Consider the following 23,539-nt stretch of genomic DNA (forward strand, 5'->3'; position numbering starts at 1 on the left):
TTCTATCTAGTCGGATGGTGAGGATTGGGGGAGAAGCAGTATCTACTTTAAAAAAAAAAGTCATACAAATTTTAGTGCTGTAGGAAATAGCATTCGGAAGAGAGAGAAAGGCAGAATGTCAAAGAAATAAATAAAGGTATGAGATCAGCTTTCAAGACTCAACAGTTGTTGCATTACTCCAGGGGGATCAAACTTACGTTGTCATAGTGGCATCACATGATGTATCGGGATTTATTTCCCCCTTCGCTAAATTGGGCATGGGTTTGGCTAGCGTGTGACACATCCGGCCCGTGAGCCAGGAGTTTGGCAGGCATGCATTACTAGGAAAGCTGCCTCTTTGTGACTTTTGAAAAAGAAGGCATTGAAACACACTGGCAAAGTTGCCAACAGATAATTTAAAAATTAGCTCTAATGATTTTTTTCCCACCTTTATTTTATATGCTAATGAACATTGATTTAACTATGTGGAAAACTCTGGCTCTGCTCTAAAGGTCATTTTTGCTTGTTCACTCTGCAGAGTGTGGCTCTTGGTTCTTGGCTTCTCCTCCCAAAGCCCTATTCTAATAATCACACTGTGTGTTGGTTGTTCATTGATTTATGAAATTTCACAGTTACTATGATGAATTCTTTTTGAATTGCAGCATTTAGCTGACAAGGCTAGTCTTGAACAGCTAACTGCATAGAGCTATCATACTTCAGCTACAAAAATCCAGATGGCAGCAAAGAAATATTGTATAGACAACTTTAATTTTGGGTTAGTGCCAAAAAGACTTTTGGATTTTTATAGCCAAGATATGGTACTCCTACAGTTGTATCTAATTACAACTATGATGGGTCACTAGCAAGAAGGAGGTCTTTAAACTTCAAAAAGGAGGTTTTTTTTAAAAAAAAAATCCTCAGAGAAGCAAACAGCAAATCATTTTTATCAATGATGGGATTCAATTTTTTTTACTACCGGTTCTGTAGGTGTGGCTTGGTGGGTGTGGCAGGGGAAGGATATGTAAAATCTCCAGTCAGTGGTGGTATTTGCCGGTTCTCCAACCTCCTCAAAATTTCTGCTACCGGTTCTCCAAAACTGGTCAGAACCTGCTGAATACCACCTCTGATTTTTATGCTGTTGTGGGGAAAACCATCTCAATGTGTTCATCAAATCACCAGGAGTCAAACTTGATTCAATATATTTTTTTATTTTTGCTTTTGTCGCATTTGTTGTTGTAAAATCATGGTTTCTGATTATATACTGTAGCAGCATTTTCTGTTTTTTCAATGCTACTCTATCATAAGCTAATTGAAAAAAAGCTTCTTAGAAGAGCATTCTGGGAAGAAATATCAACCTGCCACATCTGTCAAAGAACCCACATCTACTTTCTTAGCTGAAAGTAACCCTTTATCCTACTAGTAAAACCCAAGGATTGAAGAGCAGAAACCGAGCACCAACTCTACAATTGATTAGGAAACTGTGGGGTTTAGGCTTGATTGTTATTAATTTTTTTTGTAACACACTGTGACATTCAATTAAAAGATGTTTTATAAATCTAATAAGAATTTCTGGGTCCTTTACTGTTAAAAGTTACTGAAGTATAATAGATTCAGTCCCTACTTGGTGAAATATACTTTGAAAATAATAATAAAATACATAGTTGTAATAATTTCACTAGGAAGAAAAATTGGTCTAATTCCATATTAGCAGAAGTTTCTAAGAAGGGAATTTAAAAGGGGAGTTTAAATATCTTTCCTACTATGGTTATATTTGATTTTTTTTTCCACATTAAACTTGTTAAGGTAAATACAGAATAGATGGACAGATGGACAGACGGCCGGATGGGTGAATGGATGGGAGGACAAGTGGTAGAAGTAGCCCAGGAGGCCAATTTTGGACCTAAGATTTAGGGCCTATTTAATCAATCACCTTCAAAGATTTAATTCCAAATATATCGACATTCTTAGCTTCTTATTGATGAGTTAAGTTTTTTTATTCCGCCTCAATAAATTTACAAAAAAAAGTTAGCATTATATTAGCTTTTTTAAATGTTTGTATACTTCATATTTGGGAAAACAGCAAATGCATTAGCCTATATCAGATCAATACTCTTTGTCTTCCAGAAGTTGAAAACCACCATCAAAGTGGAAAATGGTTAAACTAAATGCCTTCTCCAATGAGATGCACACTCACATATTCCTGATGGAGAAGTATAGGAATGTACCTAGCCAAGGTTACTCTCATAAATGTAATTCATGAAGAATATTGATCCTGAGACTGATGCAAAATTAGAGAATTAATGACAACTTATTTGTTTGTTTGTTTGCCGCAGGTGATAAATTTAATAATTTCTAACAGCAATGCCACATTAGAAATAAAAAAATATTGGATGAAATTACTGCCATTCCCAGTAGACAACATTTGAGTTTTGCAACAAAAACAATAAAATAACTGTGTGCATGTGGATGAAATTACAAAGAAACAGTTTCTCAATATTTTAAAGTTGCAGAAAGCTTTTTTAAAAAATCCAGTAGGTTATTTTTACCTAGATTACTCTTGCATAAGTGTCAGTGATATTGAACAGGCCCTTTTGCCAATCAGCTGGAACACTGCATTAAGCACCACAAATGTGAGCATATTAGGATTATTCCAACTTCTTTTATTACCCAAATATTATCAGCACTTTACTATTACATGCAAATAAGCCTCTCAGAATAAAATCAAATACATTTACTGTTACAGAAAAATTGATGGAAAATATAATGATAGTAATATAACATGTGCATATAAATGACTCCATTGCATCTGCATCTCTGTTGGGTATTGCTGCTGCCACTGTTGGTGTTGTTTTGTTCTGCTTTCAAAACCTAATACATCTTTTTTTTTCTTTTAGTCTTATGCTGATAACCAATTTCCCCTGCAGAACATTTAGTTTTTCTTTAACTTCAGAGAACATAGCTTAAACTCATCCTCAGGGGAAGATATAAGTGGCTAAATTTGCCAAATCTTTAATCTTCAAAACATTCAGAACTAGGAGAAAAATGAATAGTCTTAGAACCCTTTTGTAAATGCTCCATACATTTTGTTTAGTGTAAAGAAACATGTGGTGGTGTGATATATTTATGTTATGCTTATCAGAAGCCAGGTTTTTTTTTTACTTCAGCTCTGATCTTCTATTTGGTAGAATGCCAAATATGAAATGTCTGCAAACACCACAGAAGAGAAATTTGCTCAGAATCTGGGCCAGCTAGTGCCTTAGAGATCTGTTCTGATAGGCAGGTGGATAATCTGTAGTTCTTGATGAATGCTATGGAAGGGCCAATGGTGATGGGGAAAGTTCATATACCATGTTACTGCTCTTATTGTGTACAATCTGTGCACATATTTATCCAAATACATACACCAACCTTTCCTTTTTGCTCATAATATAGCAGCTTCTGGAAAGTTAATGTATTTTGGATTATAAAGGAGAAGATTTTTAAAAAGAAAAACGTCTCTATCATGGCCTCCTGTCAGGTAATCATTTAATGTTTAAAAAATTGATAATTAATATCAACATATTTATCAATGCAAGGTGTGGCCTTAGTCTTTACAAACTCTTTTGCCCCACTGTAGCCAGTTAAAATAGGCCATGTTACAGTATTTTGAATACCTGGTTTCTATCTACCAAAAATTTATATCTAATTTTTGCTTTTTGTGAGTTCTTTCCATTTTTGTTATTTATGAGAGATCAGCTATTGGTCTAAAATGACTACAACATTGGTTTTCATATGTGTTATGTATTACAAACTATTCCAAATACAATGTTTTTATGTTAATAAATACAAGAATATTAAAAATATGGAATATCAATAGAATGCTGAAGATGAATTCTCCATTTTGGCCAGGACAATTAAAAGCAAACCAAAAGCATGTTGACCAAAGATAGAGCAAAATTTTGCTAAATTATTCACAAAAAGAAAGTGTTGCATAACGTTTGTATTTGCACCCACCTTACAAAGTTCAGAATTTTGAGGAAAGAGTCACATCACTGAAATCCAAGTAAGCATTTCATACAGTTTATGCAGGGATGGTATATGACAGGGTTAACTACCGGTTCGGGATTTCCGAGCTTCCCTGCCCGCTGTGAGCCGCACGACTGTAAATCGTCATTAGCACACTTCATGCCGAGAAGCAGCCTTTGAAACAGCCCTCTTTTCTTGTTTTTTTTAACTGCAGCTGTGCCTCGTTCAGCAACTGAAGTTGAAAAAAATCAGGAAATAAAGATTAGGTAACAGCCTGGTTGGGTGGGTGGGCAAAAACCTCAGCAGACATAGAACCGGTTCTATGTCTGCTGCTCTTCAGAGCTACCAGTTCTACAGAGGTGGACAGAACCAGTAAAAACCCACCCCTGAGTTCATGGCATTTTTCTTTGTTAATTATGATTTAATTCCATTGTGATTTAACATAACTGGCAATATAAACTAAAGAACTATATTTAGAGAAAGAGAATTAGAAGTATGACCTTATATAAATGAAGCAGAGCACAAATCTAAAACAACTGATTAAATAGAATATGGCTCAGATGTGATCCACACAAGTATTATGAAATGTAAACACCAGTTACTGTGCCAGTATGTAGACAACAAGAACAGTTTGGCCTGATGGAGACTACAGATTAGTGATCGAGGACATCCTGCACATGCCCAAAAGACCAAAATTGAATGAAAAATATGACTTCTAATAAAGCCTACATCTATACTGATGTTCCAGACAACTCTTGCCAATGATCTGATTTGATGACGTGAAACAAGCTCTTGAAATTAGGATCAGGGCCACATGTGCCACAGGATCACGAGATCCACCCACAAACTTGAATACATGACTATTGTACCTTTTAGAAAAAGTACAGTATAATTTATTACATTTTCATTCAAATACACCAGCTGGAAAAGGATTCCTTCCTAATTCTGTCACTTTTAATTTCACTGGTAATTTAACATTAAAAACAAAAAGTAAATTTTAATTCACAAGTTTGGTTTGCTTTAAATCATTTGGGGTTTAAAAAAATTTATGTAGTTATTAACTTTGAAAAAGCCCCTTTTTAATTTCCTCCTGACAGCTAAGTAAAAAAAAAAGAGAGAGATCTTATAACTTTGGGACAAAAGTTACTAGATCAATGTACAAAATAAAGCAAATGTTGCATGAAAGCATTAAATAAATTAAAATTTGTACTATTTCTCAAACTTATATAAAAAACACATTTTATATCAGATTTGAATTTGGCATAATTATACAGGTGTGATTTTCAAAAACTGCTTAAAAATAAAACAATCTTAAATAAATTCTAAAACTGGTAGGTCTTCACATTGGTTTCCTTTATAGTACAATGATATAAATGTAAACTCAGAATGAAGTTGAACAGAATTCAACATAGGCTTTGTCCCCATATAAGCTGCATTATTTTCTTACACAAAGGAATTGTAAAAATAATGTTTACTGGAGATTCAAAAACAAGAAGCTGAGATAAGGTAAAAACAAGTTTTAATTAAAAACAAGATTACAGCTTTCAGTCATGGTATATGGGGAAGGTGTGGTTTAGAATATATTTTTAAAAATATATTCTTTTAATAAAAAAGTTGGACATGACCACATATTTACTCCTTCTCCTCACTCCTCCTATTCACAGTTTCTCCTGTAAAAATAGCAAAAAAAATGTCCCTATTGGAATGGAAGTGAAGATTTCATGAAATAGAGAACGTGGAACTCAGCAGATCAGTTCATTTATGAGTGAAGATTTTGACCTTTGCTATTTCATGTCTTGCCAAATATGCATCTCCAGTTGGTCCACATTTGTGTAACACAACTTTCTTTTTCTGTCCTTTCTCCTTCTCTTCCTTCTCATCTCTTAGTTACTATCAAGAATAAAACTCATAACTATATTAAAAATTTATAAATTTATAAAAATTTATAAAAACTCTAATTAAATGTATATTTATATACTGAGAATATCTATTTAATGGTTTGCTGCAATGATGCCTGTGGACCTAGTCATTCTGCTTTTTATCTGTTATTCCTGTAATGGAAATACTTACACAGGATTCATTGGAGAACAATGAAAATCACGACACTATAAAGAATATGAATACATGAGAGATAAAGTAGTTAGGTCTAATTTTGTTGCACCACCAGCTGGGAAGCTGAAGCAGGTTGATGAAATTTAGGGCTACTGAATCTGATGATGGGACATAGACTATAAAATTAGAGCTAGAGATCATGTCCCTGAATGGGAGTAGTTGAAGTTTGATAGAAAAACATTTAGTCCAACAAAAAAATTTCAAAAATAAAGTAGTAAGCCAACAAAATGACAAGCATTATCAACACACTAGGCATCTTCAAATTTTTATTTTCATGAGGGTAAATGCATGCTTGGCAGTTCCATATAACTGCAACCATATATCTTGCCATCTTTTCCACACTACCCTAACCCTTATCACTGACTTTGCTGCTTTGTTTGCCGACTTTATCTCTCAGCCATTCTTTCTGACAGAAGCTAATACTGAGTTTAGCAGTAAATAGATGGAATAACTGCCTTCTACTCCTGCAAAGCATTTATTAAAAAAGCAATATTTGCAAAGAAATCATTCATTCATTTTTCATATCAATTTATATTGCATACCTTTTGAAAAAAATCATGAAGAGTTTAGTAAGATTTAGAATGAGAGACAAGCAAGCTGCACCAGTCCTTAGCTTAGTTGGAGGAAAGACAAGAAAACCATTGAGGAATGCCATTATTATGAGTATGGAAGGAAGGAACCTTCATGAATCTTTATTATTTATTTATTAAACCAATTTTTATAGTTGTCCATCTTACAACAAGCAATTCTAGATAGCCTGCAATAGAACTAAAACAATTAATAAATATAAATATATTTTAAAAATAGACTCAAATAGGTTCCTGCCATGGTGCATTTTATTGTAGCAGCTCATCAGAATCTCAGATTAGAAAGTTTGTCAGAGAATAAAATTAGAGAAATCCTGAGTCTTGATGAGCCTTGATATGTTTGTGTGTTTTGAAAAATTCATGTTCATATGAAACCATAATTCAATATTCTCTAGTAACAAGGAGAAGCAATATTTGTTATAGACTACAATAGTGAAAATGACAAATTAAGTAGCTGATCCTTATTTACAACAAAAATAATAATACCTATTAATCCCAGAAATTTGTGATTTGTTCCCCAGTTTTAAACTTGTAGATTCATTTTCTCATTAATGGATAAATTGCTTCTCTTGTAATTTTGATAACACTGTGATTACCAGATCACAACTTAAATCCATAGCTAGGCAATAACTGCAAAACTTAAAGTAATCTTTTTCATTTCTGTAAGGAAACTTAACATTTGTTATATTATAGTTGGAGAATTCCTTGGGGTATTAAAAAGCAGGTTTTTGCAAAGTCTAAATTTCCTGATTTCTCACTCTGAAAACATTGCCTTATGGTAATAGCCAGGTGTATTTGAATAGCGGTAAATTTCCTTTTAATTTAGTCAAAGTCTAGTGAGTGTAGAATTCTGTCATCAAGCAAATCAAGTAAATCTGTCATCAAGCAGCAGGAATCTCTCTTGGTAGCTGAAATGGATTTGACATTTTTAGCTTATAGTAAGCATTAGACACTAGCACAACACTTAACAATTTTTCAGAGCATAAATAAAGCACATACTGAGCAAATTGATAAGATTTGGTAAGATTTTGATCAGCATGAAAACAGCAGAGTTAAGAAATGCTGTCACAGATTTCTATTGAAACCACTCAAACTGATGGCTATATTTATATATCAATTAACATAGACAATTTCCTCCCTTGAATTGGTTTTTTAAAAATTTCTTTAGAAGTTCATGGTATTTCTAATACTAATAAATATGATTTTAATGGCATTTAAATTTATCATTTGAAAAAGACTAAAACACTGCTAAGATCTGAGTTAATTCTATTGTTTTTCACTGCTGACTACCTAAAGTCTTTCCAAATTCAGCATTTGATGTGTCACCAATCCTTTCTTCCTTTCTTCCACTATAACTTTTTTGTTTACTTCCTTTTTTTGAACTTCAATTCCACAAATGAATATCAATAATTGTTGCTCTTTGTTGTTCTGTTGGAATTTACTGGAACCTAAGTATTTTGGTTTTACAATCTATGAATAACAAATTTAATAGTAATTTTATGGAGGTATATATTGCTGGTATACAAAATATGTGGTCCAAGGGTTGCAAAGGTTTCCGCATCTTTCATTTTGTGTCCGCAAATCACCAAACATCAGCAATATGACATCCTGCACAACCCCCCTTTGTTTCCTAATAAAGGTAATCCTCAAGTTACAGCAGTTCACTTAGCAACCGTTTGAAGTTGTGACATAACCCCCCAGTACTTACAACATAGTCCCGAGATTACGAATGTTGCAGTACCATGGTAGTCATTCACCCTTATGAATGACTGCAGAGGCATTGCAACATTCGCCTTGCCTATTCCCCCCTAGCCGAGTCTCCACAGGCACTGGGCCTGTGGAGACTCACTTATCTTGTGAAGTTCTAGAAAGCATTCAGTTTCTTTGCCTTCAGTGCTTTGCAGAGAACCGAGGCCTAAAGTATCGTGAGATCTCACAGGATCAGTAGCAGATTTCTCTTTATCTCACAGTACTTTAGGCCTCAGTTCTCTGCAAACAGAGGCCTGCATGTTATTCATGCCAAAAGGCCTTACAAGCTAGCGGGAGGCTTTGAGGCAGTGAAATTGTGCTGCCTCAAAGCATCTCATCAGCTTGCAAATGCTTTGCACACTAAGACTGGAAGCTTCTGGGGCTGTGGTGGGATGCTGCCAGTGTAACAACCGGTTCACTAATCACGCACTTTGCGTGTAGCTTCCAAAATTACTTACCTTCAATCTTACTTTGGGGAACTAAAACAGCCGAGATGCAGCAATCTGCTCTGCCACGAAAATCACCTGAGCAGGTATAGGTGAGTACAGAGCAGGGGTAGGCGGGCTCACATGATAATTGGAGTGAACCAGTTTGGAGCCAGCTGATCATCGGAGCTAAGGGGTTTGCCCGAACCCGTTCTATTGTTTTCACTTTTCTGGGGGCTGTGATCTTGCATTTGCAAGTTGATGGGATGCTTTGAGCAGCGTGATTTTGCTGCCTCAAAGAATCCCATTGACTTGCAAATGCTTTGTGTGCTGAGACTGGAAGCCTTTGGGGGAGACTCATTGAGGCTACCCACCACTCAAGAAGCAGCAGGCAGCTTCAGTGAGTCAATGAAGCCGATCAGCATATGCGTGTCCCACTCTCTCTCTGCTCTCACTGCTCTGCTTTTGGGGCACTGGAAGCAGGCAAAGAAACTATAGCAGAGAGGAGATAGCTCCCTAGATTTTCATAAGGTAAGTGAGTCTCCATAGGCTCAGTGCCTGTGGAGACCTGGAGAGGCAGGATGGGGGGAAGCAATTGTGGGGACCATGGGGTATCTCAGTGGGTTGAGAGAGGGCTTGGATGGTCAGAAGCACTCCGCCCACCCATGGCCTTCTCCACCCTGAGATACCTCATGTGCACTAACAACCTGTGCATTCGATTAGCAAATGCACGGGTGAAAGCAGGGAGTTTTAATATTCATTTTATATAATTCACTCCAATGAATCCTCAGGTTATTAATGTAATTGGCAGGCTCCATTACATGTGTAACTCAAGGACTATCTGTAGTATAAATATGTCCATTTGTAAATAATCTTAATTGGCTAAAGAATACAAATGATAACAACAGAAGAAATGTTTGCTTATATATTTTTAATGTTCTTCATGTATAATCTTGTGTTTCTTTACAGAATATAAGTAAAAGGCAATGCTTTGTCAGTGTCTGTTTTATCACGAGAATCTATAAAATTAAACAAGCTAAGTTCGTTGAAGTATTAAGTAAATAAATGTAATGGCCAAAAACAATGAAATTAAGTAAAAAAGTAAATATAATTTTATGTTCTCTTCAATTTTAAAATACTGTTTTAAATGAGTAACTCCTTCCTTAGTAACAATCTAATAAGTTTTTTTAGGGTTTCTTTTTTTAGTTAATAAAGGGCACATAAAATGTTGTATTCCATCCTCTACTGAGTTGAATCCTTCTATTATATTGCAGTTTCTATTATAAAGGCACAGCCAACCATATGAATCCTTTCAACCAAATTTGATTTAATATTTTGTATCCTACTACAATTTGTTCTGAGCAAACTAGAACATTTTGTTGAACTATGAATTTTCAGAGTCATATAGGTTGAACATTATGCCTAATTTAACATTTTAAGACTAGCAGATTGCACTGAATTATCTGGCATTCAGACTTAGATTCTTTGGAATGTTGCTTCCAAATGTCTTCTTCACATCCAGTGACAATGTAACGGCAAATTAGCAACTTCCTGCTTTGTAAAATTGGAATAAGAATAAATTGATTGAAAATTTGGGCATTTGTTTAGATAGATAGATAGATAGATAGATAGATAGATAGATAGATAGATAGATAGATAGATAGATAGATAGATAGATAGATAGATAGAGAAATAGATAGATGCATAGGTAGATACATGATAGATAGATAGATGGATACATGATAGACAGATAGATAGATAGATAGATAGATAGATAGATAGATAGATAGATAGATAGATGATAGACAGATAGGGTAGTGTTTCTCAACCTTAGCAACTTTCAGATGTGTGAATTTCAACTTCCAGAATTCTTCAGCCAGTCATACTCTTATCTAGAGCAATGATAACATTTTTATAATAGCACATACTGTTATAATACTAGTGCACTGAAGTTCTGTTTTAAACTCTTCCCTGAATAATATAAGTAGAATACAAATACATTAAACATTATCTCTGCAAGAATATGAGAGGCAGATGTGCAAAGATCAAAGGGCCTTGTAGCTTGCACGCAATAAATGCATCACTTTCAGCACTAATTTTATGTATTCCTTTAACTACTGCACTTAACAGTCAAATAATTGAATTTTGCATCAGCTGCAAACTCCAGATCATATTTGAAAGTAATTGTAGTACTTATGACACAACATCTTTATAGAAAGGTCCCTAGATAACCCAACCTATTGTAATGCAATCCAGGTGACCACAACTAAATGGATATCTGTTATACAGGGAAAAATCTTTTCCTTTTTTGTATTTTGTGTTTCATGGTTCTACTCCAAATTATCTGATAAGTTCAACGAATCAAAGAAATAGCAGTGAACATTACCAAAGCAAAGGAGATATAGACTAGAAAGCAACTAGATCAATTTCTTATGGATAAGGAACTGCAGAGTGAAATGTTGACAGTCCTATAAACAACAAATTATTTATCTTGGATTGAGAATTGGCTGACTTTAACTATAAAAGAAGGCAAGCTACAGCATGATGTTTGATATTGGAGGAGTTCCATGGACCCCAGATACATTGCTAAGGTAGATAAAACTACTTGGGTAGATAAAATTATGGCACCAACAAGAGTTATAGCATACTCAATGCTCCTGCAAACCTGACCATAAAACAAACCTTTTATTTACATCCTGTTAGGTTTCCATTCTTCCTAGGACTGGATGAAGAAAGATTAACTGCTTTCCTGAAATGAAACTGACAACCCTTTCTTTATCTCGCATCGGAACACCTTCTCCAGAGTTTCTTCCCCCTCCCACTGTGCAACTCTACTGCTTTGAGGTCCTAATTTATTTCTCAGCTACCAGCATAGTAGAACTGAATTACTTTCTTCAAAAGTAATTCCTCACAAAAAAGGAATAAGGATTACCAAAAGTAATAATGCAGGAAAGAAATTTTAGCAAGTGGAAAAAAAGTGCACAATCATGCTCCATTTGTATAATGAAAGAAAGAAGCTATGAATTGTTATGATGGTCCTTATCAGTTTTTTGTACAAAGGCAAATGGCTGAGCCAGCCACACATAACTGATCTCTATTTGTAGTTCTTGATGCTCTCTGAGCTTGTTTGTTTGCTTGCACTGATGATGTTACCTTGTTAGGTAATAAAACATCTTCAAGCAAACAAACAAGCTCAGATAGTATCAAAATTCCATAGTTCAACTTTAAGCTACAGATATTCTTTTCTATAGGAAACTTCTATTTTACCAGAATAATTTGCCAAGTGATGAGATATATACTGTAGGACTGGCCTCCTGGAAGAATGAACTACAGTACCGCAATGTTTCTGTCATTAAAACTGGGGAAGTATGGATAAGTTATCAACATTGACTAAGATAAGTAGAATGGAATTCTTACTCACAAATGTTTCTCATCAAAGAGACACTGATAAGTGTTTCAGAATTTTAACTAGCTTGATAAAAAGATGGAAATCAGCTCTAATATTCTTGCAGAATAATGTAAATAAGATATTTTGGAGCTGAATCAGCAACACTGGGGGCAGATGGTTAAGTAACTATCTCCCTGTCAGACACTCCTAATTATAGGATTTGATAAGAATAGAGGAGAGTACAATAGTAATACCTTCAGATCTCAAAGCTGTTAAATTAGCTTCTTCATTAGAAAACTAGCTTCAGTCATCAAAAATGGCCAAAAAGAAAGCAGAATCCTAGTTCCTGTGCCTCTGATTTGACTATAACCTCAGAACAATGCCCTTAGTTTGGCATGTAGCTTAAATTTTAATTGCCCTAAATTATCCTAAAATATTTTCTGTAGGCTGAAAAATATGACACTGTGAGGTCTAGTCTTGCTTGAAGCACATAGACAGCTGGTGACTTTTGGCCTGTCACATTTGCTCATCCCTAGAAAGGACTGCCAAGCCATTTTGAAAAGTGTTGCCAAGAAAACCGCATGGACTTTTGCTGAAACATTCAATCTGCTTCTCTCTAGCAAGAATACAGAATTTAGCAGGATGCTACAAATAATAAAAATTTAATATATATTCTTGGTGACATAAAGACCAAGACAATTTAAGTGTTGGAACATATAACTAAATCCAACATTCTTATCCACAGGGGTTTATTACCCTTGGCTTTGTCCACTTTTACTGAGCAGCTATTTTGATGGTGTCATGGTGCCACTTGTTTGTTCCCTTTGGTTATTGGTGTGACACACGTTTCCCATGCAATTTCCATTGTCTTGAAACCTTGGATCTCTCGCCACTGTTCTTTTGGATCTTTCTCTTCTAAATCCAGTCACTGAAACCTATTCATAACTTCTATAGCAATGTGAGATGTTCACATTGAATTTTGGAGGATAGTACCTTTTTTCACTTTGCACAGTTTGAGTTTCAGTTTAGCTGCTATTAGCTGATGGTTTAAGCTACCATCAATGCCAGGAAGTGTCTGAACAGATGCAAATGAACATTTACAGCATTGTCGGCATAAAATAAAATCTATCTGATTGGTGCTGTCCATTTGGTGCTGTCCATGTATATAAATGTCACTTGTATTGAATAAACCATGTGTTTATTGTGCTGAGATAATTTTCCTGGCAAAATTGCACTAGACGTCATTCTGATCACCTAGTCCAAACTATTCATGCAACTCCTCCTTGGCCTACATATGCCCTGAAATCCCCCATATTATACAAAAGATCATTTTTTTGGTATTTACTTGAGAACCCATTGAAGCTCACTGTAAAAAACATTCAATTTCATCATGAGTCTACAATTGGGGTGCAGATTTATAGAATGTTGACATTGATATCTAATCATATCATTTCCAGGAAAATAAACCATAAACTCATCTGATTTTGAATTAACCACTGCCTATCAGTGAAACTCACTAATGCCAAGGAAATCTATGTTCACTCTAATCATTTCTCTTTTTACAATTTTGAGTTTCCCAAAAGACATGCCTCTAACATTTCATGTTCCAATTTGATATAACTTTGTACAGTGTAGGTGATCTCTTTTGTCATGGGCACTGTCAAATGTTGGACTTCCTGAAGGCTTTCCTCCAACATCATCATAAAAACCCTGACTGATAAAAGCTGGTCCTTGCTCTTCTCCAGTAGCTTGCAGGCTACCATCCAGCCTGGAATACCTGCTGTTGGTATCCATATCTGAGCCATGTTGAGTTATTGACATGAAATGTTGTGGTGAGATTTTTTACAGGGTAGTTCACCATTGCCATAATAACCACATATATATGTCAGAATTTCTTCACTTGCTCCTGATTTATTGAAGATGTGCAGTTTAGGCTAATATCCCATAATAAACATAGAGGTTGCACATAATTCTTTACCTTTGGTATGTTTTTAACATGCTAATGGTGAACATTAGCCCAGACTTTCTTGACCACAGCTTGATGAAAATGCCATGTTACCTTTTCTGACAAAGTTCTTCAGCACAGTTACAAATCTACAATCAGTCAGCTACACTAACCCTTCCTATAATTGAAGCAATTGTGGTCATTGTAGCACTGCAGCTTGAAGTACAGCACAATAGCTTTGATATTGTAAATTAAGCCAAAATCCTCCTTATTATTGTAACAGACAGACTTACATGTGTACCAGAAAAACATATGAAGACAAGATACTCTCCTGCAACTCTTTAAAATAGCCATGTCTCTTTCCAAAATAACAGCAGAATGCTTCAGGGAGACTTCCAGAAACAATGGTGATTGATTTAACAAATTGCAGATAAATCCCACATATTCCAAAGCACTTTTGCAAATTTAGACTAATTGGAAAGTATTTGGAACAAAAAGCAGAAGGTGTTTTTGTACACTGTATAATTGACTAACTTGGATTGATTTAAATGGGAATTGGATCAATCAGTAAAAAAATAACCCCCCTTATCTATCAGAGGGTATTTGTCTTGAAACTCATATTTCTTCTAGATTGTATCCTAATATCAGCTACAACAATGGTAAACTGGCATCCTAATACCAGCTGCAACACACCCAACATCTGGTGGACCACCATAGGAAACAAAATACAAGATGAAAATGATCCAACAAAGCTATTCTTATGTGCTTACCTTTAGGTATGAGTAGAATTATTAGCAATAACTATAAGTTATAAATAAGGTCAACAAAACTAGTGAGAACTATTTATTTCTAATGCAATGATAACATTAACATATTTATTATATAAATATTTCTGGACCTCAAAAAATATCATACTGTTCCTTCTCTGCTTCTTTATTTTTCTACTCCACTCTTGTAAGTAAATTGTAAAAATGAATTCTATTGCCATTTAATCTCTCCTTCCTAGAAAAGGTTTGATCAGAGTAAATGGAATGGGAGAAATTTTATGATCCTTGAAGAAAGGGAATTTGTTTGATTCAAACTTATTAACCCAGAGAGATTAAGGCTAATTTTTAGATTTTGTTTCAGTATATTCTCTTCAAACATATTTTCTGATTGGTTGCAGCAAATACCTGGAGAGAGTGAATGGTTGTTTGGACACTGTGGTTTGTACACATCACTACAAAATGATGAATGAATTCAATTATTTTGACAGCAAAAATACTCCAAAGAACTAAATGTTAGACCTTCCCTATACCAATTACATCACCATGTCATCAGAAAATTCCCTGTAGCCCTAACAGCCTTTTTTTTTTTTAAAAAAAGAAAAATATTGTATTGCTCGCATCCAGAAACTGAATAAAGTATATTTTAAAGAAATTGCTAAGCATCTTTACACACTGAGGACACTACACTACTCAATTTATATTTAAATTGTTACCTTACCTTCAAAACTTTATTCTATTCATTCAGTGTTTACACACTGAGGACTCCAGCACTAATGATTTATATAAAGTCTGTGTATCTCTGGAAGTGTGGCTGGATGTTGTTATAAATTACATGAGTGGAAATGCTTACTGGCATAGAAATTCACAGGGAGTAGCAAATGGGTTAAGATTAACTTTTAAACTGTATAGAACTTCATGAATACTTTTCAAGTCACTTAATATCTCAAAAAAAAGTCTGGTGTCAGCATTATTGAAGCAAGTGTTATTGACCATTAAGAAGAGTGTAATCTGTTAACTTCATGTTTCCTTATTTAATTGTCTTCATCTGATGCATTATTATGGAAACTCAGTGGCATTTCCCATTTAATTTTAATCTGTAATATTCTCAGGATTATAATACTTTAGTAATGTTTGAGCTAATTAAGTTTTGTACCTTAAAAACAAAAAATTTCTTTTGGTGTGATGACCTGGGGCGTGTCACAAAAGCAACAAAATCACAAAAGTAGGTAAAGTCCCTTTAATACCTCCAACTTGGCACCCGATGTCCAGTTATCATCAGCTGGAGAAAAAACTCTCCCAAGAACAGTTTTTAAAGGGAAGAAATTCAGTCTGAACCCAAAGTACATACCGTGTTTCTCCAACAATACGGCCTCCACCAATAGGAAGGCCCAGCATGTTTTTTGGGCATAAAATCAAATTAAGCCCCTCCCCCCAAATTTAGGCCCTTTTTAAAATATGCAAAACAAGGGGGAAGGGCGGGGAGACTTGCCGTTAGGAGCGCCCGGCGGGCCGGAATTCCTCGCCACCAGCCGCTCCTAACGGGCGATCATGGTGAAGCACAGAGAGCTCCCTACTCCCACCAAACACCTTGCTGCAGACACCTTTGGCACCCGCCGCTGTTGCTTTCCCTTCTGCCCATTACGCTGCCACGTTTGGAGCTGACGCTTCCGTGTTTGGAGTGCCGCCGCCATTTGGAGCTCCAAACGCGGAAGTGGCAGCTGCAAACATGACGGCGGGCGATCTTTTTATTTTGGTCCGCGCGAAGTTCAGAGCGAGCAAGAGAGGGAGACTGCGATGCCTCCATCCGAGATGGCAACCTCACTAGTGGATCACAACGTGGCTGGAAGCCAGAATCGGCGGGATACGATGGCAATCTTTTTGGAGCGAGAGGAAAGGGAGAGAAGAGTTGCAAGGCGTAATTTGCAGGAGGAAGTGGGTGTACCCCACGGCAGGGAGCCCAAGGAAGAAGGGCTGGTAGGCAACGGAGAGCGTCCCGTAGCTCCGGAAGCAGCCTAGAGATGCGCCCGGGAAGAGGCGCAGATGCTGCCTTGTAGTCCCCAAGCCAACTGCGTGCGCCGCCTTTAGTTATGTGCGCTCCGCGCTTTGGGCATCTCCGTGTGATCGCGACCCTGTCCTTTCCACCTGGCGCCCTTGCTGCTTTCTGGCTCTTTAGCAAGGCATCACAGTCTCCCTCTCATGCTCGCTCTGAACTTCGCGACCAAAATAAAAAGATCCCCACCGTCATGTTTGGAGCTTCCGCATTTGGAGCTTCCGCTGCCGTTTGGAGCTCCAAACAGCGGCAGTGCTCCAAACACGAAGCCAGTTGCTAAAGAGCCAGAAAGCAGCCGGCTTCGTGTTTGGAGCACTGCCGCTGTGTGGAGGCGGCGTCCCTTTGAGCGGGGACTGGATTTCTTCAGTGGGTTCCCTCCTTTGCCCTCCGTTGTAGCAAATTCTTCGGAAGAAGCGGGAGGGGGAGGGGGAGGGAAATACCGACCCCCTTCTCTCCCCGTTTGTCAGAGCTCTCCGAAGGAAGTGTCGCCGTGTTTGCTTCCCACCCAGACCCAGCCCTGCCTGGCCTTGCCCGGTCTATTAACGTTCGCCAGGTTCCATCCGGCCCGAACTTAGGTGGCTTCGGGAGAGAGAGGGGGGTTTAAGGGGGGAGGGAGGGAGAGATAGAAGGAGAACGAGGGGCGCTGCTAGCTCCTCTTGGTTTGCTCTCACTTTCGACGCCCCGCGTGCTTCCCGTTGTCGGTCTCCCCACTTCCCCGCCCCCCCACCCCCCTCTTCCAGCCCGGCTGGATCCGGGGAGAGGGAAGACAAGCGCCAAGGAAACGTGGTGCACCTTTGCCCTTGACTCCTGCGCTGCCCCCATTGATAAAATGACTCTCTCTCTCCCCCCCCTCCACAAGAAAGGAGAGGATTAGAATCCAGCCCTTTCGTCTCCCTCCGTCCCCCACTCGCCGCCCGGCGTTTCCCCCTCCTACTCCGCCCCCAAACGAGAGGGCGTGAGGCGTTTATTGGCTGCCGCTATTAGTGCGCCGTCGAACAAAAGCGGCTCCTTTAATCCCGAGTCTTTAGTGATTTCTTCTCCCTTCACCCCCGACTCCCTCCCTCCCTCCCCTGCCTCTTTTTCGCTCCTCGCCTTTCCAAAGGTAGCCTTTCCTCGAGCTGCCGCTTGCCGGCCGCTGATTGGGCCCGCCGGCTGGGAGAGTGAACGCCCGCCGCAGCCCTCGTCAGCTTGCACGCTGTCCGAAGCAGGCTCGCCTTCCAAGCGCCGGCTTCGGCTTCCACTTTGCCTCCTCCGCTTGCCTCCTCGGGCCGCCTTTCACGCCCCGCCGTCGCGGCACCCGAACGCCTGCAACTTCGACGGGGGTGTGAGGGAGGGAAATCTCCAGCGAGAGCCTCGGGAGAGCACCTCTTCCCGGGCGCGTCTCTAGGCTGCTTCCGGAGCTACGGGACGCTCTCCGTTGCCTACCAGCCCTTCTTCCTTGGGCTCCCTGCTGTGGGGTACACCCACTTCCTCCTGCAAATTACGCCTCGCAACTCTTCTCTCCCTTTCCTCTCGCTCCAAAAAGATCGCCATCGTATCCCGCCGATTCTGGCTTCCAGCCACGTTGTGATCCACTAGTGAGGTTGCCATCTCGGATGGAGGCATCGCAGTCTCCCTCTCTTGCTCGCTCTGAACTTCGCGCGGACCAAAATAAAAAGATCGCCCGCCGTCATGTTTGCAGCTGCCACTTCCGCGTTTGGAGCTCCAAATGGCGGCGGCACTCCAAACACGGAAGCGTCAGCTCCAAACGTGGCGGCGTAATGGGCAGAAGGGAAAGCAACAGCGGTGGGTGCCAAAGGTGTCTGCAGCAAAGGTGGGAGTAGGGAGCTCTCTGTGCTTCGCCATGATCGCCCGTTAGGAGTGGCTGTTGGCGAGGATGCAAGGGGGGGAATTAAGTCACCCCCCGAAAAGACGGCCTAGCCGTTTTTTCGGGGCTCAAAAAAAAAAATAAGGCCCGGCCTTATTATGTGAGAAACACGGTATAAATTATAAATAAAAACCAACACAAACCACACTGCAGCAATTAACGAGACAGGAAAGGATAAGGAACTGCAGACTTCAAAAGATAACAAAACACACACAGTTGGGAGGATGCCAGAACCCAGATAAGATTTGAGAAACAAAGATAATTCACGCTTTGCTTCCAGCAAGGTGCTGTGCGCAAACACCCTTTTTATATCCTGTTTTCCCAGCTGCACCTAATGAAGGGAACCAGGGCCCTTTTCTCCCCTGTAACCCACATAACTCGTGTTGCTCTCTTCGTTCCTCTCTGCATGACCCAGGATGAAGAGGGGGTGGCCCTGGGTCTTCCTCTGAATGCCCAGCCGGACTGTGCCCTTCCCCAGTTTCTTCGATGGACACTGGAGCCACACTCCCACTCCCTGTCAGCTGCTCAACCTCCCCCTCTGAATCAGATTCCAACAGGGACATGACATTTGGTATGGCATTCAGGATGATTGAAAAAGGACATATATTCTATGCACTTTTAAAGTATATTGTTAAAGAAGAGTAAGGCTGTTTTCTCAGAATTAAAGTATTACTTTTTTACATATATAAAAAATTCATAGTTCAGATATTGACCCCCAAACACAGATATAGACATATACTGTATATAAACAGAACTAACCGTAAGGTGCTCATTGACAGATGCATTTATATAAACAATCTCTGCCATACGGTATCCTGATTCATTCTGAACTTCAATCCCCAGGTAGTTTCTCTTTTCTAAGTGATTTTTTTTATGTTTAAGAGCATTGAGGATATGGTATTGGAAAGCTATGGATGCCACACTTTCCTACATATTTCTCAGTAGCCTATGGAATTGTATTGCTCATTGTTTTTATTATTACTGTTATTATTTTATTATTTCCTGAAAATGTCTACTTTGATGCTGTTTCAAATGTGTTACTCTAAGCGGTTTACAGGTATAATAAAGCATACAATATAAGATGTAGCAAAAAAATTAATGAGCTGTTTTAAAACAATATAAAACAAAGTCATTTCCACTAAATAATACTGCCCAACACATCTAGCATCTAATTCATACACCCCTAATTCTGAAGTGGTTGCTATAAAAATCAGGTTTTAATACATTTCTAAATGTTAGTTATGAAGACTGATATATTTATATCTAAAGGTAGTTGATTCTACAGAAAAGGAGACTTTGCAAAGAGGGTCCTGTATCTCATCCTATTGCCTCTCACAGAATTTGGGTTCATAATAGTTTTGCTCAGTGAATGGTCACATATTTTTGCTCTAACATAGCCTGTAACATAAGATTTTTCTTCATCTACTAAAGCAGGGGTGTCAAACTCAAGGTCTGCGGGCCAGATCCAGCCTATGTGGTGCTTAGATCTGGCCCGTGGGACCGCCCTGGAAACAGTGAAGGACCAGCCACTGGCAGAGGGTTGCAGGAGGCTTGTTGCATTTAGAAGTCATGCTCTCAAAATTAAAACAAAAATCAAAAATTTTTCCTCATAATTTCTAATGAGCAATTGGAAAGAGCAGGAAAAAAGTACGAGACCTATAGAAACATTATTAAAGAATACCCACTTACTTTGACATACATATACATATATATTTCATGGCACTTTCTTGAGTGGAAATCAACATAGGACAAGGTTATGCAATATCATCTATCCTTTTCTTTGCCTCCCTTGAAGAAATATTTTGCAAACTAGACTGGGCAAAAGATGGAATTAAAATCAATTTTAAATCACTTAAGATCTTCAGACAATGTTGTTCTTTTCTCACAAGACCCAGAAGAGCTACAAAGACACATACAAGAGCTACACGAAGTAGGACAACCATTTGGCTTAAACATAAATCTGAAAAAGAGCCAGGTTATTTTTAATAAATTCACCAAAAAAAGAACAAATTTAAATCTGCAGAAGAACTATATGTAGGGTAGAAAGTTAGCACCCACCCTTCTCCTAGAAAAATGAAATATTCTAGGAAATATTAAAAAGACAGAATATTATATCTCCCTGGATGAGAAAAGGAGAAACATGCTATTGGAAAGCAGTCTCCACCTTTGTTAATAGCCCCAGAAAGACAAAAGACATCTTATCTACAACACAAAAGACCTTCAGCTCCAGAGTGATAGGATTAGCCCTCACTCAGATCCAAACAAGGACAAAGTCATTAAGCCATAATAGGAATCCCCCAAAGCCCCTTCATTGCATCACCCAGCAAAATTCAACCAAGGGACTCAAGACAACCTATCAAATTACCCCTGTATGGTCCCATGGGAGTCTGACAACCAATCAGGATACATTTCTTGCCACAGGAACAGGAAGTAAGTTCAAAGCCCAACAGAGGTTATAAATCTCTCTCCCTTTCTCACCCATGTGTTCTTTTTGCCCAGGACCTCAATGTGGTCCTGTCCACCATTAAACAATCTTTCCAAGCAATCGCCATGTTTCCAGTGTCTTTCTTCCCACTTGGAACTGAACCCAGTAGTAGACCATTACATATACTTTGGTCAACAGATCTCAATGGAAGGTGATACAATAAAGGAAATGGAATAGTGTGTTAAATGTGGTTGACAAGCATTCAGCAAGCTAAGCATAATTTTCAAGAACAACCTCCCACTATGTCTGAAAAGAAAAGTTTTTGATTAGTATGTGCTACCTGCTCTAACATAGGCTAGTAAAACATAACCACACAATTGAAACAAAAGCTATGAGTGGTGCAAAAAGCCATGGAAAGATACATGCTCAGCATTATAAGCAGGGGTGGAATTCATCCAGTGTTACTACCAGTGTGGTGACTATGTTTTGCATCTGACTAAGCATTCATGTAAAAAACCTTAAGCTGTGCCGCCCAGACAGCTGAAAAGCGCTGCGTGTAGGTGCGCAGTGTTTGAAAAGGCTCTTTTGTCCTGCTCTTTCAACCTCAGCTATGCTGCGCAAAGCAGCTGAGGTTGAAAAAGCAGGAAATAAAGGACAGGTAAGAGCCTGGGCAGGCCGGTGGGCCAAACAGCAGCAAACACAGAACCAGTTCGGTGTCTGCTGCTCTTCAGAGCTACCGTTCTATAGAGCTGGCAGAACTGGTAGCATCCCATCCTTGATTATAAGATAGGAAGACCTGCATATGGATTAGAGAACAATTGAAGGTATACAATAGCATCAAGAGAAAAATAGAAATGGAAATGGGCTGGTCACAAAGCAACAACAACTGATGGCAGGTAGATCAAGGCAGTCATAGAATGGATCCCATTTAATAAAAAGTATCCACAAAACAGACCTAAAACAAGATGGATCAACAACATCAGCAAGTATTACAGGCCCAATTGGCAAAAGAAAGCTCAGGATCATATTGGTTGGAAACAGGCGGAAGAGGCCATAATCCTGCATTGGATAGACAATGGATAAAATGATGACGATGATTACACACCCCAGAGGTGGCATTTAGCAGGTTCTGACAGAGTTCTGGAGAACAGGTAGCGGAAATTTTGAATAGTTCAGAGAACCAGCAAATACCACCTCTGACTGGAGTTTTTACAGTATCCTTCCCCTGCCACGCCCACCAAACCACGCCCACAGAACTGGTAGTAAAAAAAATTGAATCTCTCTCTCTCTCTCATACACACACACACACACACACACACACACATACACACACACCTATCTTTGAGAAATAAAGTGTCAGACAACTAGACTAGAAAAAATGTCTTTTTTCTCAAAAAAGATAAGAAGGATCTAGAAAAGTGCAAAATAGTTGATACATTTCTGGGAAGGTTCTAAAGAAAATAAGAATATTTTCTGTATAAGCATATTAAAAATACAATCCACGTGTACAAGAAAAAAATTCTTGCTTTTTTTATCAGTTTCCTTAGTAATTATGGAATGGCACAAATGTAGTATGTCTCAGTCTCTGCAGAGAATATGACAAAGTATCCAGTGATACTCTGTTCAGAAATGTGGGCTGTATATTACAATACTTAAATCCAAAGAAAATTCTAATGTTCAACAATTGTTCATTTTCAAGCAGTAACAATTGAAGTCTCATGTGCTCCAGTCCTGGTCTCATTTTTTTTCAATTTATTTATTGATCATATGAATTAATAGATCGAGAAAATGTTTACAAATGCAGACAACAATTTGTGTCTAAGAGTAGGAAAAAAATTAGAATAGTCTTGAGCTACCAGAAATTTTTTTAAAAAGTAATTAGGATGAAAATTAATAAACAAAATGTAAACAAATCAAATGCATAATAATATGGAAAACTATATGTCTTCACATCCCTGTACCTTCTGGATTAAATTATGAAGACAAATGGAGAAGTAATTCCAATAATTGGGAGATACAATTATATTGTATGAAATCTGATTAGATTTCTGTAATAAACATTTTGTATCAAATGTAATCAGAAAGAGCAGTGTTATTTTCATTTTTTTTTTAGCAGGAAGGTGAAATGTTATTTTACATATAATATTTTCATAGATAAAGCATAATTCACATTGCAATCAGTTGTGCACTAGCCAACTATTCCATTTTAATAGCTTACTACATTGCATCCAAGGAGTAAT

The sequence above is a fragment of the Notechis scutatus genome, chromosome 5 (assembly GCF_049901735.1).
Source record: "Notechis scutatus isolate UNSWTSFEM ecotype Mainland chromosome 5, rNotScu1.2, whole genome shotgun sequence".
Classification (NCBI taxonomy): Eukaryota; Metazoa; Chordata; class Lepidosauria; order Squamata; family Elapidae; genus Notechis; species Notechis scutatus.